The 16,818-nt window shown below is 40.7% G+C and overlaps 1 protein-coding gene across 3 annotated transcripts in view; it reads left to right on the forward strand.

Annotated features, from left to right (window-relative positions):
- The window catches only part of LOC122911731 (putative protein ZNF720), a 127,934-nt gene that overhangs the window by 25,497 nt on the left and 85,619 nt on the right, over positions 1–16,818 (forward strand). The window lies entirely within an intron of this gene.

Below are 16,818 nucleotides of genomic sequence, written 5' to 3' on the forward strand. Positions count from 1 at the left end.
ACCCCAACACAGTTTAGATCCAATGTAGATGGGTGACCTTCCATGGAAGATGGTATACTACTGTGTGGACCTTCCTCCCTTTACTGAGTGGATGATAGGTGTCATCCCATGCTCCGGCTCTGTCTGTTGCCATGGATTTCTTGGTACAACAGTCAGTGCAGTGAGCATTTCTGCTTCAGTCTGGTGCAAGTGTTAACTGGCAACGGATAAAGAGATGTGTGTATATCTAGAACAGAATATTACTCAGCGTTAAAATGGAATGAAATCTTGCCATTTGCAATGACACGGATGGAGCTAGAGTATTATGCTAACCAGAAGAAGTCAGAGAAGGACAAATACTGGGTGATTTCACTCATATGTGGAATGTAAGAAACAAACAAGCAAAGGAGAAAGAGAAGGAGACGGGCAAATCGAGAAATAGACTCTTAATTTACAGAGAAGAAATGGATGGTTACCAGAGTGGAGATGGATGGGGGGGATGAGCTAAATGAGTGATGGGAATGAAGAGGGGCATTTGTTGTATTGAGCACGGGTGTTATACGGAATTGTTCAGTCACTGTTGTACACCTGAAACACATATGACCATGCATGTTAACTCACTGGAATTTAAATAAAACCTTTCAAAAAATATTTTGGTTTTTACAGCTTTACAAAATTTTGTCCCTTAAGTTCACTGACTTGCTGCAGTTGCACAAAATACACCTTTGTAAACAAATTGCACCGTTTATCTTTCTCCCTGATTCCTCCGGAATTCAGAGTCTCAGTAACTGCTTTTATATTTTAATGCCTGCCTGTACATTTGTTTAACTTCAATCAGAATCTGTTCTCATGATGACAAGACACAAATAGAAACACTGGTTATATGACCAAGGCTTGCCCTGGAACGTCATAGCTGAGAAAGAACTGCATAGACTCAGCTATGACGAGACAGATGTAGGGGACTAAGACTGACTTTATGGGGCAAATGGGGCCCCCTTGGGAAATACCAGCCTGTTTTACCATATGAGCAAGGACAGTTACTTCCAGCAGGTGCAGGATACTTAGGATATTTAGGGGACTTCACGAAGAAAGGAAGTCACTGAAATCTGTAGTTACTGTTCATAAGGTCTGGTGGCAAGTATATGGTGTGGACTCTGACCTGGAGATGCTATTAAAAGTTCAGAGGCTCCTGGGTGGCTCAGTTGGTTAAGCGACTGCCTTCGGCTCAGGTCATGATCCTGGAGTCCCAGGATTGAGTCCCACATCGGGCTCCCTGCTCAGCGGAGAGTCTGCTTCTCCTTCTGACCTCTCCCCTCTCATGCTCCCTCTCCTTCATTCTTTTTCTCTCTCTCAAATAAATAAATAAATAAATAAATAAATAAAATCTTCTTTTAAAAAGTTAAATTTAGAGATTCCTCATGAAATGTTCCTGCAAACCTGTTTTTAAAGTGTCTCTAGCTCAACCTCCATTCTACCTGCAGTTACATAAATAATCAGGCCAAGTGTTTTTTTCTTAGACTATTTTGTAATCAAGTTAGATTATTTATTTATTTGAGAGCGAGAGAAGAGTGAGCAAGAGAGAACAAGAGTTAGTCGGGGAGGGGAGGGAGAAGCAAGCTCCCCACTGAGCTGGGAGCTAACTCAGGGCTGGATCCTGGTGTCCTGGGATCATGACCTGAGCCAAAGGCAGATGCTTACCCGACTGAGCCACCAAGGCGCCCCTGATTTGTGTTTTTAAAGCAGCAAGAATGATTAATTCGATGGTGTGAAATTGGAAATGTCAAGGGCTTTCTTTAGCAACCCAGTAATGTCTACACTTTCATTTATTGTGGCTTGTTTCCACTAGATGTGCTTTGTTTATGTCTAATATTTTATTGATGTGAAAATCAAACTGTGTGGTAAAAATCTCTTTGGATTTATGCAGATTTGGAATTGCTGTGTTATGTAGAATTCCGCCTTTCATTGCCTTATTGTTAGGATAAGATGAATTTGGACAATTGTGTTGTCTTAAACTCGTCACAAATAATAGAAGTGGTGTAATTTTGTGGCCTAAGATGAAACTGGAAAAAACAGAGAAGAAAACTCATAGACTCAAGAGGCCATGTTAGCAGATGTCCTTGCTTCTTCTGGTGCCCCTTCACCTTGTAACCTAGAGGTGTACTTGATCTGAAAACACTTTGAATCAGAAAAATATCTTTCTTCTTTATCTGAGAGGTTTAATGAGGTGTATCCAATAATTACACTGTAGAGTAGTGCTGATTAGTCACTTGTAAGCTAGTGAGGTCACATTCCTATGTCTTGAGCCTAGGCTACATGTCCCTTGTCTGCAACAGCTGTGCCTGGGGACATAGGACCTGTGGTGTGCTTTCTCTCATCCGAACTAACAAGATCAATGCCAGCTTCATGAGACCAACTTTGTGTCGATTCTGTCAGGGAGCTTCAATTTCTGTCCCTTTTAAGGTCCTTCTAGCTGGACTAAGAATCCAATGAGATAGATTGTCACGAAAGAGCAACTTAAATTTTCTGTGTGTAAGGAGCCTTCACAGGCATGGAGATCCCAAAGGCAGTCAGGCAAAAGGAGGCATTTATGTCTTCCTGAACTGAGGAGGAAGAGGAGGACTGGGGATTTTCGAGTGGAAAAATACACTTCACCAGGCAATGAGAAGAGTAGATGTTTGGTAATTAGATGTTTGCCACATCACATGTGGGTCACTCAGATAAAATTTGTCACTACTGATCACCCATTCTGTGAAAGACCCCCAAGTTAGATCCTTCTACAAAGTTAAGGGAGGGTAAAAATTTACTCTTAAGTCAGGGTATCAGTTACCATTAGCCCAAAGAATGTCCATGCTTAAGTGTCCATCTTGGGGGCAGCCTACCCTTGGTCCCTACAGAACATTGCTTTAAACATCACTATATACATCTGTGTTTGTAGACCTGCACGAACTCAGATAACATTGTTTAAAACCTCGTTTCTTCCATTTACTGGACATTTGGCCAAACACTCTCATGAAAGAGAAAAAATACGCTTGGTCTCATAAATTACTTTGTTGTTCTCTTTTTTTGTTTGTTTGCATTAACCTATAATACTCTCTGGTTTCTAGTAAATGTGTAAAAAGGATTGTCGTTGCCATTCTTTGTGTTCTGGTAGCATGTATAATTGCCATAAAAACATTCCGTTCCAAGTCACCAAATAACATTATTTGGGGAAACCATTTGCTAGCATTCTACAATGTTCTGTCTTCTCTGTTGAGGATAATACTGGGTTGAAAATTACAGAATTCAACAAAACTCATTTTTCTATTTTTTAAAATAAATGAGTCTTGTTATATCTAAGTGATACCTGTTCACCTTTTTGGAGCCAAGAGAGAGCCCTGGGATGTGAAAAGAAAAGAGCCTTACATCCAGGTAGGTGCCAATGAGTAAAGCAGATGACATAGGTGAGATGTAATGGTCCAGGAGGAGACCACACCTGAAGATGTGATATGGGGAGTGCTACTTGAAATAATTATCTTAAATGTTTGCGGTATCATTTACATCTAAATGTTTATTTTATGTAGCAGTGATACTCAGCATATTTTACAACAGTCGTGGTCTGTTTTTATATGTTTGTTCATGATGTTGCTTCTAAAGGATGAATTACAGCCTTGGCATTCTTTGTAAAAGTGAGAATATCTCTCAAATTCTCTAATGACCTTTCAAAGCTCATCCATAAAATTTTTATTAGAACATTTTATGATTAAGTGTAATGAATTTTCTGAGCATAATTTGTGGCACATAACACATACTAATGCTTCAAATGTTTTCTTTTCTTGAGTGCCCGGACTCAGTTTAAAACTACTATCATACCGAGAATCCTTTTATAATAACATACCTGTTTTATTCAGAATTCTTGCAGTTAACATTTCTCTTATTGCTTGCATTCAATAAAAAAGCTTCATTTTTATTGATAGTTTTACAGCATTACTGAATCGTACTTTTTAAAATCTGTGTTTTACAGTTTTGGATAACAATTTTCAACTTGAGTTCAAAGACAGTATAGGGTTTAAATGAAACAAGAATCAGCATGCCAAATGCCAATAAAATTCTGTATGTATTTGTCTGTATAAATACTATCCGTGCATTGTTGGTTCATGACTTACCTTGTTTGTTTCTTTTCTTGGTTAGTTGTCAGTGGTTGTATCATACTGTGTGTTTATCCTGGGTAAGTTGTTATATGGAATTAATGTCCTTATCTATTTGTGGAATCATATTCTCTTTTTGAGAGAAGCACCTTTTTGAACTAAAGACCATTTTTAGAAATTTATATCTCTTTCCCTTTTAGGTGTCATTATTTATTCTTAACTGTGGTAAATAATATGCCATGAAGTTTACCATTTGAACCACTTTTAGCTAAAGTGTTTAGTGTGTTGACATTATTGGAATACCAATTTCTAGAATTTTCTCATCCTGCAAAACTAGAAGTTAATACCTGTTAAGTACCCACTTCCATACTTGTGTCTACGACCCTGGCACCCTCTCTTTCTCTCCTTCTCTCTTTCCTTCCTTCCATATTTGTAAGGTTCACGGCATTAGGTTTGGTCACTTAAACGGAATCATAGGTCTATTTTTGTGACTCCTTTATTTCACGTAACATAACATCATCACATTTTAACCATGTTATATAAAGAGACAAGATGCGTCTCTTTTTTTTCAAGGCTGAATATTATTCTAGTGAATGTATATGCTGCATTTTCTTATCCATTCACAAATATTTCTGTTGCTTTCATTTATTACTGGCTTTTCTGAATACTGCTGCTATGAATCTCCCTGTGCGGATATCTCTTGTAGATGCCACTTCGATTTGTTTTGGTTATAAATTGTCAGGTGGGGTGGCTGGATTGTATGGTAATATGATTTACAACTCTTTGAGGAACCTCCATTCTGTTTTCTATAGTGATTGCTTCATACACATTTCCTCTAGCAGTGGGTAAGGGTTCCAGTCTCTCCTCATCCTTCCCAGCACGTGTAAGTTTTTCCTGTTTAATAGTGGGGTCTGAGCGGGTGAGAGGTGATGACTCACTGTTCGAGTTGTATTTTTCTAATGAATGGTGAGGTTGAGCATCTTTCCTATGCCTTGTCCATTTGTATATCTTCCTTGGATTCTGCCCACTGAAAACTTTGTGCAGTTCTTAATCATGCTATTGCTGTTCGGTTATCACTGTAAAAGTTCTTTCTCGGGGGGCACCTGGGTCGCTCAGTGTGTTGGGCCTCTGCCTTTGGCTTAGGTCATGATCTCGGGGTTCTGGGATTGAGCCCCACATTGGGCTCTCTGCTCAGCAGGCGGCCTGCTTCCCCCTCTCTCTCTGCTGCCTCTCTGCCTACTTGTGATCTCTGTCTGTGTCAAATAAATAAATAAATCTTAAAAAGCAAAACAAAGACTTTCTCTGTTCTAGATGTTAAATCCTTCTGCTTTAGAGATTCTCCAAAAGAATTCCTTGCATTTTTCAGGTTGCTTTTTCACTTCACTGACTGCTTCCTTAGATTACTTTCTCTGGGGGTGACTGACTGAGGCTCAGGTCATGACCTAAGGGTTCTTAGACTGAGCCCTGCATCCCGCTATGCACTCAGCAGGGAATTTGCTTCTCCCTCTCCCTCTGCCCCTTCCCCTGCTCCTGCGCTCCCTCCCTCCTCTCTTTCCCTTTCAAGTAAATAAATAAAATCTTGGAAAAAAAAAAAAAACACAAAACTATGACTTTTTCTGATTTCAGTATGTTTGAATATATTGTTTCATTTCATTACTCTCAAGGTATTTACTGGTTATTTTCTTTAATTTCATTTTAATCCATTGATTGTTCAAGAGCACATTGTTTAATTTCCAAATATTTGTGGCATTTCCATTTTCCCATCTGCTGTTCATTCTTTGTTTTAGTTTATGGTGGTCAGAAGTGATACTTACAATATTAATCTTCTTAAATTTCTTAAGGCTTGTTTTGTAGGGCACCTGGGTGGCTTAGTCATTAAGCATCTGCCTTTGGCTCCAGTTGTGATTCCAGGGTCCTGGGATCAACCCTCACATGGGGCTTCCTGCTCCTCGGGAGGCCTGCTTTTCCCTCTCCCACTCTCTCTGCTTGTGTTCTCTCTCACACTACATCTCTCTCTCTCTCTGTCAAATAAATAAATAAAAAAAATTTTTTTTAAAGCCTTGTTTTGTAGGCAGTGTATCTATCTATACTAGAGAGCAGTCTGTGTGTGATTAAGACGGTTGTGTCTTCTCTCGCATGGTGGAATGGTCTGTGTATGTCCATCACATCATCTTGTTTAGGTGCTCTCCTTCTTGGACTTAACTGTGGTCTTTCTATCCAGATAAACCAAGATACTAGCCCTTTGCTGCTATAATGGTGCTCTTGACTTCTTGCTTCAGTTTTGCCTTCTGTGCTTCCCATATGTGGGGACTCTGTTGTTAGGTGCATACATAACTGTTACAGTATCTGGGTAATTTCCTTTCTGTATGTATATATAATGTTTTTCTGTTCTGAAACTCATGAACTTAGTATGTATTTGTATGATATTAACACAGCCACTGATGCCCTCTTTTGGTTTCCATTTTCATGAAAAGTCCTTTTACTGCTTTTACTTGCACCTTACGTGTGTCCTTAGATTTAATGTGACTGACTGTCTTATAGATGGGAGGTTGTTGCGTCTTGTGTTTTACTCAGTCAGCCAGTTCATGCCTTTTATTTTATTTTATTTATTTTTAAAGATTTTATTTATTTATTTGACAGCGAGAGAGTTCACAAGTAGGCAGAGAGGCAGGCAGAGAGAGAGGGGGAAGCAGGCTCCCTGTTGAGCAGAGAGCCTGCCCCAGGACCCTGAGATCATGATCTGAGCTGAAGGCAGAGGCTTTAACCCACTGAGCACCAAGCGCCCCCAGTTCATGCCTTTTAATGTGGAGGCGGGGGCGGGGGGAGTTTAATCTATTTACCAGCAAATTACTAAAGGGAAGTACCACTGCTGCTGTTGTGTCATAGTTTTCTGTACTTCTTTTTTTTTTTTTTTATAAATATTTTATTTTATTTATTTGACAGAGAGAGATCACAAGTAGGCAGAGAGACAGGCAGAGAGAGAGAGAGGAGGAAGCAGGCTCCCTGCTGAACGGAGAGCCCAATGCGGGACTCGATCCCAGGACCCTGAGATCATGACCTGAGCCGAAGGCAGCGGCTTAACCCACTGAGCCACCCAGGCGCCCAGTTTTCTGTACTTCTTGTGGCTGTTTTACCCTTTCCCTCTCAGTATGCTTCATTATATTTGTTTGATTTTGTAGTGACATGCTTTGATATGATTCTCATTTCCTTTTTATGTCTTATGTAGTTGTGTGCCCCCCCCACCATCTGGATTACTTAAAACCACTCAAAGCTGTTAACAAACCATTTAAATCTAATATTGTCAAGAGCATGCAAAACTCGGGGCGCCTGGGTGGCTCAGCAGGTTAAGCTGCTGCCTTCGGCTCAGGTCATGGACTCGGAGTCCTGGGATCGAGCCCCACGTCGGGCTCTCTGCTCAGCAGGGAGCCTGCTTCCTCCTCTCTCTCTGCCTGCCTCTCTGCCTGCTTGTGATTTCGCTCAATAAATCTCTCTCAAATAAATAAATAAAATCTTTTTTTTATTAAAAAAAAGAGCATGCAAAACTCTACTACTTATCATGTCTATCCCTGTACCTGCTGTAGGTCACTGATGACTCTGTATTTAATAATTCTGTCTTAGCTGTTGTATACTGTATACTTCAGATATAGCCTTTTTATTCTTCTATTTTTATTTTTATTTTTTTATTATTTTTAAAGAGAGACAGTACACATATGAGTGGGGGGAGAGGCAGAAGGCGAGGGAGAGAAAGAATCTTAAGTTGGCTCCATGCCCAGCTTAGAGCCCAGTTGCAGGGCTTGATCTCACAACCCTGAGATCTTGACCTGAGCCAGAATCAACCAAGCACCCCTGTGTTTTTATTCTTTAAAATAATTCAGTTCAGTGAGAAAATGGCAGTCTGTGCTACCTCATTACAATAGTCTAGGTTTCTCTGTTTGCGTAAACATTTACATTTACCAGAGAACTTTATATTTTCATGTGCTTTTAGTTAGTATTTAGGATCTTTGTATTTTAACCAGGAAGACTTGCTTTATTGTTGGTTGTAGGACAGGTCTAATGGTACACTTTTAGGGGATTTGACTTGGGTATATCTTCATTTCTCCATTTTTGAAGGACATTTTATGCCAGATACAATGTTTTTGGTTGATAGTTTTTTTATCTTTCAGTACTGAAGGTATTATCCCTTCCATTTCTTTTTGTAAGTTCTGCTGAAAAGCTATTAATATTCTTCGAGGAGCCCTGTTACACCGGAGGAATTAGTTTTGTCATGCTATTTCAGAGCTCTCTGTTCACTTGTGATTTTTGATAAATTAATTATAATATGTCAGTGTCTTCACGTCTTGAAATCTAGCCTACTTAGAATTCAGTGAGCTGCTTGAACATGTCTCTTTTTCCCCACAATTGTGGAAGTATAAGCTGGTTGTTCTTCATGTAAGCTCTCTGGCCTTTTCGACTATCCTCTCCTTGGTTGGGGGGTTTCCTTAATGTATATATTGGTCTACTTGTGTCCATAAGTCCCTTAGACCCTGTCCTTTACCACAAGTTTTTTGCTCTCCTCAGTGGATAATTGAAAACGAGGGAACTTTAAGTTGTCCAAGTCTTTCTTCTACTTAATCTCAGGTGCTGACCCCTTCGGTGTTCTTCGAAATTTAGTTTGTACTTCCCAGCTCCTAATTTCTGTTTAGTGGTTTTTTAAAACTTCCTGTCTCTTTGGCTTTTCATTTCGGTCATGCATCCTTCACGGGCTGTCAGTTAGTTTCCTAGTTTCTACTCTTCCTTCAAGAGCACCTTCAGGATAGTTTAAATCCTTTGTTGGGTAATTTATCGTTCTTTATTCATTTAGGGCCAGGTGTTGGAGCTCTCTTCTGTTCCTTTAATTGGAACATGTTTTTCTCCTCCTTTGTATGCCTTGTGATCTTTTGCTGATGTTTGGAAATTTAAAAAAACGAGCCCTGGACCCAGGATTTATGCATTTGTTTTGTAATGGAGAGCATAGTAACAGCCGTCTGTGCCCTAAGTGTGGGGCCTGTCAAACATATTCTGGGGATGGGTAATGTCTGAGTTTTTGTATTTTCCAATTAAGTGATTGGTGGTTGTTTCCTGTTAATTGCACGTGGTGATCTTCAGCTCGGCAGTTTCTGGGTTTTGTACATGTATGTACCTGTTCTGTGAGTCGTCCCCACAACGCATCAAATGGGTGTGTTCCATTGTTGCCATTCCCTCAGTCTTCCATGTCTCGCATGAAAGAAGCAAGTCCTCCAGTCCTCTGCAAAGAAGCCAGATTACTGCCCACAGAGTTCACTCTCATCTTTCTCTCCTGAGCAGAGTGGAGAGTGTTCTCACGGTCTTGTCATGGAGTGCCAGGTAGGGTGAACAGCTAGCGTGGGAAATATAATGAACCTGCCTTCTCTCTTCCAACTGGCCCTTCTTCACGTGCGCTTGCCTGAGGGTGCTGTGTTCTCCCAGCTGACTTCTGGAGCACTCAGAAAGGCAGTTTGGTTAGTCTGTGTCTTCATGAAAGAGCAAAGTCCTGGTCCTTCCTAGTTCTCCATCTTCCTCATGTTCTCTGATGAATATTAACTTTATACATACGCATTTTAAGTATACACTTGCAAGTGTACTGTGTGGGATAATTTACTTGGTGTTTTTCAGTTATGTCTTCTCATGACACCTGGGATTTTTTACAAAAACAGTCAAAGAAAATGTATTCCATAACATGCTACTGGGAAGACGATGGAAACTGTGGCTTTGAGATCACAGTTAATGAAAGACTGAGAAGGTAACAGAAGGAAGTGAGGGGCAGAAACAGTGATATAATGGAGATAACTAACAGGGATAGTTACCCTTAATTGAATCCTTGCTGCTAGAAGAAACAGAGAATAGAAAACATTTTGGGGACAATCCCACTTTAAGACAATTATGTTTGCAGAATACTGTTTGAATACAAAACCTCAACCCCTTTTTTCATACATACGTATTCTTTGAAAACAAAGCTAAAAAGTCTGGAAAAACACCTGTTGCATGTTGAAAGTAATGACTTGAAACATTTCAATTATAGGTATTAATTATTCAAAGAGTCTTATAAATTAGAGATTTGAAGATTAAAATCTAAATATAATGAATTTCAGAATTCCTTTCCTGGGGGTTCATGATTCTTCTACCAACAAATAGGCTGTCCTGTTCCAGAGTCCCTAATTTTGATACATATTGGAGTGTCTTTATCCAACCATCACTGTTCAATAGTTATAATACATAATTTGGAGCAACATTTGATGTGTGATGAATTTGGATGGTCTTTTGTGAGGACTTGATCTTCAATAATTACCGAGGTGTTTATAATGGAGAGAGAATTTATGAATGGTAAATCTGGATATAAACATTAACAAGGGTAAATCCTAATAAACTTTTAAGAACTGATTCCAGTTACGAGTATAAAAGAAATACATATTGGAAAGTTTTTTTTTTATCAAGCTTTAACCTTCTTATATGTCATTGTATCCTTCCTGAAGACATGATTTTCCAATATAATAAATGTGTCAAAGCTTTAAATCAGTCTTCAAACTCAGACCTCATACTGAGAAGAAACCTTACATATATAAGGAATATGGCATAGCCTTTACCCAGCATTGAAGCGTTCCTGGACATCAGAGAATACATTCTGGGACGAAATCTTACAAATGTAAACAATTTCGTGAAACCTTTAAGCATTGCTTAAAACTTCTTTGACATCAGAATGTACATATGTAGGAGAAACCCTGTACCTTCTTTGTTCCAGAATCAGCTGTACTTATGAGTCCAGTGGGATGGCCTAAGAAGTATTCCCTTTTCCCAGTAACATTAAGCCTCAAGTGATCTGAGATTATCTTTCCCAAATTTGTATATTATATATTTTCCTCCTTTTTGTAACTACTGGGACATTTTGATGGCTATAATGCAGATGACATAGAAGTATTATCAAGAGGGGCGCCTAGGTGGCAGTCAGTTAAGCCGCCAACTCTCGGTTTCAGCTCAGGTCCTGATCTCAGGTTCATGAGATTGAGCCCTGTGTCAGGCTCTGCACTGAGCATCGAGTCTGAGATTCTCTCTCCCTCTCCCCCTTCTGCTTGTGCTCTCTCTCAAATAAATAATAAAATGAATCATTAAAAAAATAAAAAGTATAATTAAGTAGGTAGCTATCTGGGGCACCTGAGTGGCTCAGTCATTAAGCATCTGCCTTCAACTCAGGTCATGATCCCAGGGTCCTGGGATCAAGCCCCACATGGGGCTACCTGCTCTGTGGGAGGCCTGCTTTCCCCCTCCCACTGCCCCTGCTTGTGTTCCTTCTCTCACTGTGTCTCTCTCCGTCAAATAAATAAATAAAATATTAAAAAAAAAAAAAAAGTAACCATCTCACTTGGTGTTGCTGCCTTGGGCTCTGTTTGAGTCCTGCAGGGGGCTCGAACTGGTACCAGCTCCTCCTGGTGGCAGGTATAATCGATAACAGCCCCCCGAGTTACAAGCGCGCGTAAGTTCTGAAACGACAACCCCAGCAGCCCTTGTAAACAACACTGTCCACCCTGAGGACACACTCTCTTATGCATTCTGTAGAGTAGACCCTACAGAGATGATCAGACTCCATATACTTGGGTTTGAATTGTGCATTCTTGAGTTGCCCAGGAAGTGCAGGGAGCTCCAACCATGGGCCCTAATAAAGGCATCTGCCCCAGTTCCTGCTGCTTTCTCTCCTTGCACTCCTCCTTGACTCCGTCATGTACTTTTCAAGGCATATTGTGTGCATCCTTTAGGATCTATGAGTGATGAACTTGGCTATTCCATTTTCTTTGGTGTCCTTTTATTGAAACTTGGCTACCCACACAAGGCCCAGGGACTGTATTTTACAAATGCTAATATAACTAAGTCACTAGAAATATATTTTTCTGAATTCTCAATCACTAATCAATTTATAAAATTTTATTCTGTGTCATTCTTTGTTCATTTTTTTCTTTTCCCCTCTGTGTCCTGAGCAAAAAAGATTCCCATGGCTTTGGTATGCATGGAATGCAAGTTGTAAATATGCAAAACTTAAGATGTAATTTAGGTGTAAGAGAACTAAGGAAAAAGTGTGTGTGTGTGTGTGTGTGTGTGTACGCACCAAAATTTAACTGTTAGCAAACTGCTGTTGACCAGAAACCTTACTGAGAACATAAACAGTTTGATCACATATTTGGAGTGTTACTAGTAAAACCACAGGGCCGCAACTCTCTGACCCTTACGGAGGATGAACAAAGACTGGTTGTTGAATGCTGGTAATCTGTATTTTGATCAAGGGTCATACAGTGATTTTGCAGTGGTTTCTTTGGACTGTGTTTGAACTTACTATGTAATTAGTGAGACTGATTGCGCGTGTGTGTGTGTTAACACTGATGTGTTGTGTGACGTGTTATCCTTGCACTAACTTTCACGTACTGCATACTAAACAAGGTTATAGGTAAAAAGACTGTGACTACACAGTCTTTTACTAAAGTCTTTTACTAAAGTATTGTTGAACCTTGAACACCATGGCATTGAACTGTGTGTGTGCGCTTAAATATACATACTTTTATAATACACTACTGTAAATGTATTTTCCTTTTTTTTTTTTTTTTAAAGATTTTATTTATTTGAGAGAGGGAGGGAGAGCACAAATTGGGGGAAAGGACAGGGAGAAGCAGACTCCTGCTCAGTGCAAAGCTCCATACCGCACTTGCTCCCAGGACTCTGAGATGGTGACCTGAGCGGAAGTCAAACGCCTAATGAACTGAGCCATCTAGGATCCCCTCCTTGTGATTTTCTTATTAATACATTCTTTTCCCTGCCTCCAGAGACCTCAGATCCTGTCTTCCTGATTTCATAAATTCCTGTGTAGTACTGAGGACAGATGCTGTTGGAGATTCCTATATTTTTCAGGCCAAAAACCACTGGGGTAGGAGAGGGCTTGCTGCAAGATGTAAACACTGTGGCCATACCCTTTAGATGGCACATGATAGAGTAGATGTTGGAAACGCAGAAGCCTTGACACTGGAAGGATCAGGAGGGTGTGTGCCGAGTGTCCACAAGAACTAGAATCTTAGGTATCTAACCCAACGCTGGATGACATTCCAGTGAAGCTGATGCACAGCCGGCAGGAAACTCCGTCCTATTTGAGCCCCGTGACGAGTGTTATTCCTTGCGATCTGTGTGAGGGTCACTGATTAGTTGGGGGGCAGCTCACCAGTCAGAGGCAGTGATCATTTCTGCCCCAAACAGTCCACCTGCTTTTTAAGGTAGATGTTCATTCACGGCCCATGCTGCATTTCTGCCCATCCTGTGGGGAGCAGGGAAGAGGACTCCTGGTGGTTGTGGAAACTGATTCCACGAAGCTGGGTAGCAGGTCATGCGCACCTTGAATCCTGATCCAAGTGAAGAATAATCCTGAATTTGGGGTGGCTGTTACTTTGTGGTCCGCAGTACCCTAAAAAGGCAGATGTGTGCTTCTAGAAAAGACGACGTATGTCATGTACTCCGTGCATGTTGAGTAGGGAATGCTCATGTCTGATGAAAGGGCTCATCCACACTATGGTATAGTCTGGTTGGTCTGTTTCTTCCCTCTGCTGTTCACCAGCAGACATTATGCTAACACTTTTCTCATGGCCACACATGCTTGCCCCACCCTCAGTCATCAAACCACATTCTTATTTGATGAAATATTTGAGAAAATTCCAATGCATTCTAAATTCGATTATTTTGATGAGAGAATTTGATGAGAAGTGTATTCATGGGTGATCCCAGGAAGCTGGAGGAGGGCACTGCAGGAAGGGACATGTGGAAGATGAGGTAGCCAAGACAGACTGTTACAGTCCTATTTATTTATGAATACCAGAAATGTCTAGGTTGTGTGTGTTACTTAAGTAACATCACCACAAACATAGAGAATATCTCAGAGTGACCATCGATGTATAATTCAGGAATGATCGTTGACTTAGTTAACACAGAGGCTGTCAGATTTATCTTACATCAGAACCACCTGGAGCACTTGTAAAATCTCAGATTTCTAGGCCTCTTTCCATGTAACCATTTCATTCTTTCTGGGCTGGCTGTAAACACCCCCACTGTCCAATTTTCTGTTTGTACAGCTCTCAGGTGATAGCTATTGAGGCCTGTTTGGGGACCTGCTTTGAGGATGACATGCTGAGGGCATCCCTATGGTGGTCATCTTCAATGAAATGATTAGCTCATGAAGAACGCAGTCAGAGACACAGATGGGCATGAATTGTTTTAGGGGGACTCTGGTCTAGGTTCTCCAGATGTGAAAGTAAGTCGCAGGTAGGCTGGACTTCTGTGTTTAAACGCTGGAAGTTGGACCTGCGTACCTGGTCTTCAGGGGACAGTTAAATACCCATTCAGGGTATATGTGTGTGTCCAGGGCTGGAACTTACATTCTCAAGTCTCGGACCATGGAGGCTGTTCTGCGCAAAGATTTCTGGATGAAGCATTGGTTGGCAGAGGAGATAATCGAAGAACAGGTCTTCTGGAAGGCCACCTGATTGCCTCTTGATGCTATAGGTTCAAATATTGACTATCAATATTTAGATGATCATTAATCCTTTTTTAAAAAAATTAAACTATTTTTTATCATTTATAAAGAAAATAAACCCTATTGTTTCTTTTCTGTGAAGGGAAAAACCCAGTTCTTCTCTAATGTGTTTCTCTGCTCTGTGTCCCTCTTAGCTACTTCTGATAATTCTGGCCACAATGCAGTGTGGAGGTGCTTTCCTCACAACTAATAGCAGGTCTCCAACACCATGTATATGTCTTACAGCTTTACTTGAACACTTTACCTAGAGATTTCTTCAGGTCCCACAGATAAGGTTTAGGGTTAGAGGTCAGTTCCATGGGACTGACCTCCCGCCTTACACACATACTTACAGACACTTTCACAAGTTCAGCCAATATCCATATTTGTGAATGACTGAATGTACTTTAGAGATTTCAATAATGTTTTCTTTGGGTTCAGTTAGTTTGCTAGAGGGGCTTGCAGACTTCAAGGGAAACACATTTCCCAGCTTATTAAAGGCTACTAGAGGGGCACCCGGGTGGTGTAGTCGGTTAAGCCACCAACTCTTGGTTTCAGCTCAGATCATGATCTCAGTGTCCTGAGAATGATCCTCGTGTGGGTCTCTGCATTCAGCGCAGAGTCTGCCTGAGTTTCTCTCCTCTCTCTGCTCCTCCCCACCATGGACTCGCTCTCTTTCAACCAAATAAATAAATCTTAAAAAATAAATAAAGGCTATGATAAAGGATACAGAGGAAGAAGTACATAGTGTGAGGTCTGGGAGGGTCCCATGATCAGAAGCTTTTGTCCCCATGGAGTTAGGGTGTGTCACCCTCCCTGTGTGAATGTGTTCACCAGCCTGTAATCACTCCCAACTCCATACTATTGAGATTTTATGGAGCCTTCTTCATGTATGCATAACTAGTCATAATTCCATTTGCAGCACTTCTCCCTTTGGATTAAGGAGGAGTGGGGAGGTGAAGCTGAGTCTTCCAGGATTCTCATTATGGCTTGGTATTTTTCATGGCCCTTCCCCAACCAGGAGCCCACCCAGAGTCCCTTCGATAGAACAAAAAAATGCACCTACTGCTGTTACCACTTAGTAATTTACAAGAGTTTTCAGAGCTTTGTACCAAATATTTATGTATTCTATTATGTAACATCGGTAAGAAAGGAATAGCATTAGTCCTTATTCATAAAATCATGAAGATAAATAAAGCATTAGTAACTGGGCCATACACCATAAACACTATAGAATTACGTTAGACCTTGGTGAATTTTGTGGATTTCATTTTTCATGGAAAATAGGGCCCAGAACTCTTGTTTCCATGCTGCTTTCTGTGTTTTTGATAGTGGCTCAGTTGGTTAAGCATCTGCCCTCGGCTCTGGTCGTTGTCTCAGGGTCCTGGAATCGAGTCCTGCATCGGGCTCCCTGCTCAGCAGGAAGCCTGCTTCTCTCTCTTCCACTTCCCCCGCTGGTGTTTCCTCTCTCGTTGTCTCTCAGTCAAATAAATAACATAAAATCTTGAAAGAAAGAAAGAAAGAAAGTAAACATTTGAACCCTGAAAATGGCAGCTAAGAATCTGACAGTGGGAATGATCTTCCTGGTCCAGATTTTCCCTGGAAACCTGAGGGAGTTCTACGTCTTACGTCGTCCTTATTTCCCTTTACTGCAGTGAAAACAGGACAGGTTTGGGAGGCTTTTCCTCAGTCATCTGAATGTAGCCACGACCGTTCTTTCCTTTTGGTGCTATCCCAGACACTTTGGCAGCTTTCAGTTTGAAATATTTTGTCCATGATGTTGGATCCAGACGTATTTCTAGTTTCACAGAGTGTCTAGAGGTATGTCCTGGCAGCTCTGGGTCCTTGTCTTCAGGCCACTACCATCAGTCCCAGAACTCCAGGTGAGCAAAATATTTTTTAGTATATGTGCTGCCGAAGCGAGCACCAGGTGAGCAAAATATTAAGGAACAAAAGTCTCACATTGTATTAGCCCTTCCAGTATCCTCTGCTGGAACTCACAGGATCTGGCAAATACCACAGTTACTATGTATGTGTGTTACAAGAAGATCAATACATAAAATACAGCACAAAGACTATAGATATTAGCACCTGTTCAAGATTTTGTGATAAACACATAGACATAATCTGTGCAGCATTCAGATGTAC

The sequence above is a fragment of the Neovison vison genome, chromosome 7 (assembly GCF_020171115.1).
Source record: "Neovison vison isolate M4711 chromosome 7, ASM_NN_V1, whole genome shotgun sequence".
NCBI lineage: Eukaryota > Metazoa > Chordata > Mammalia > Carnivora > Mustelidae > Neogale > Neogale vison.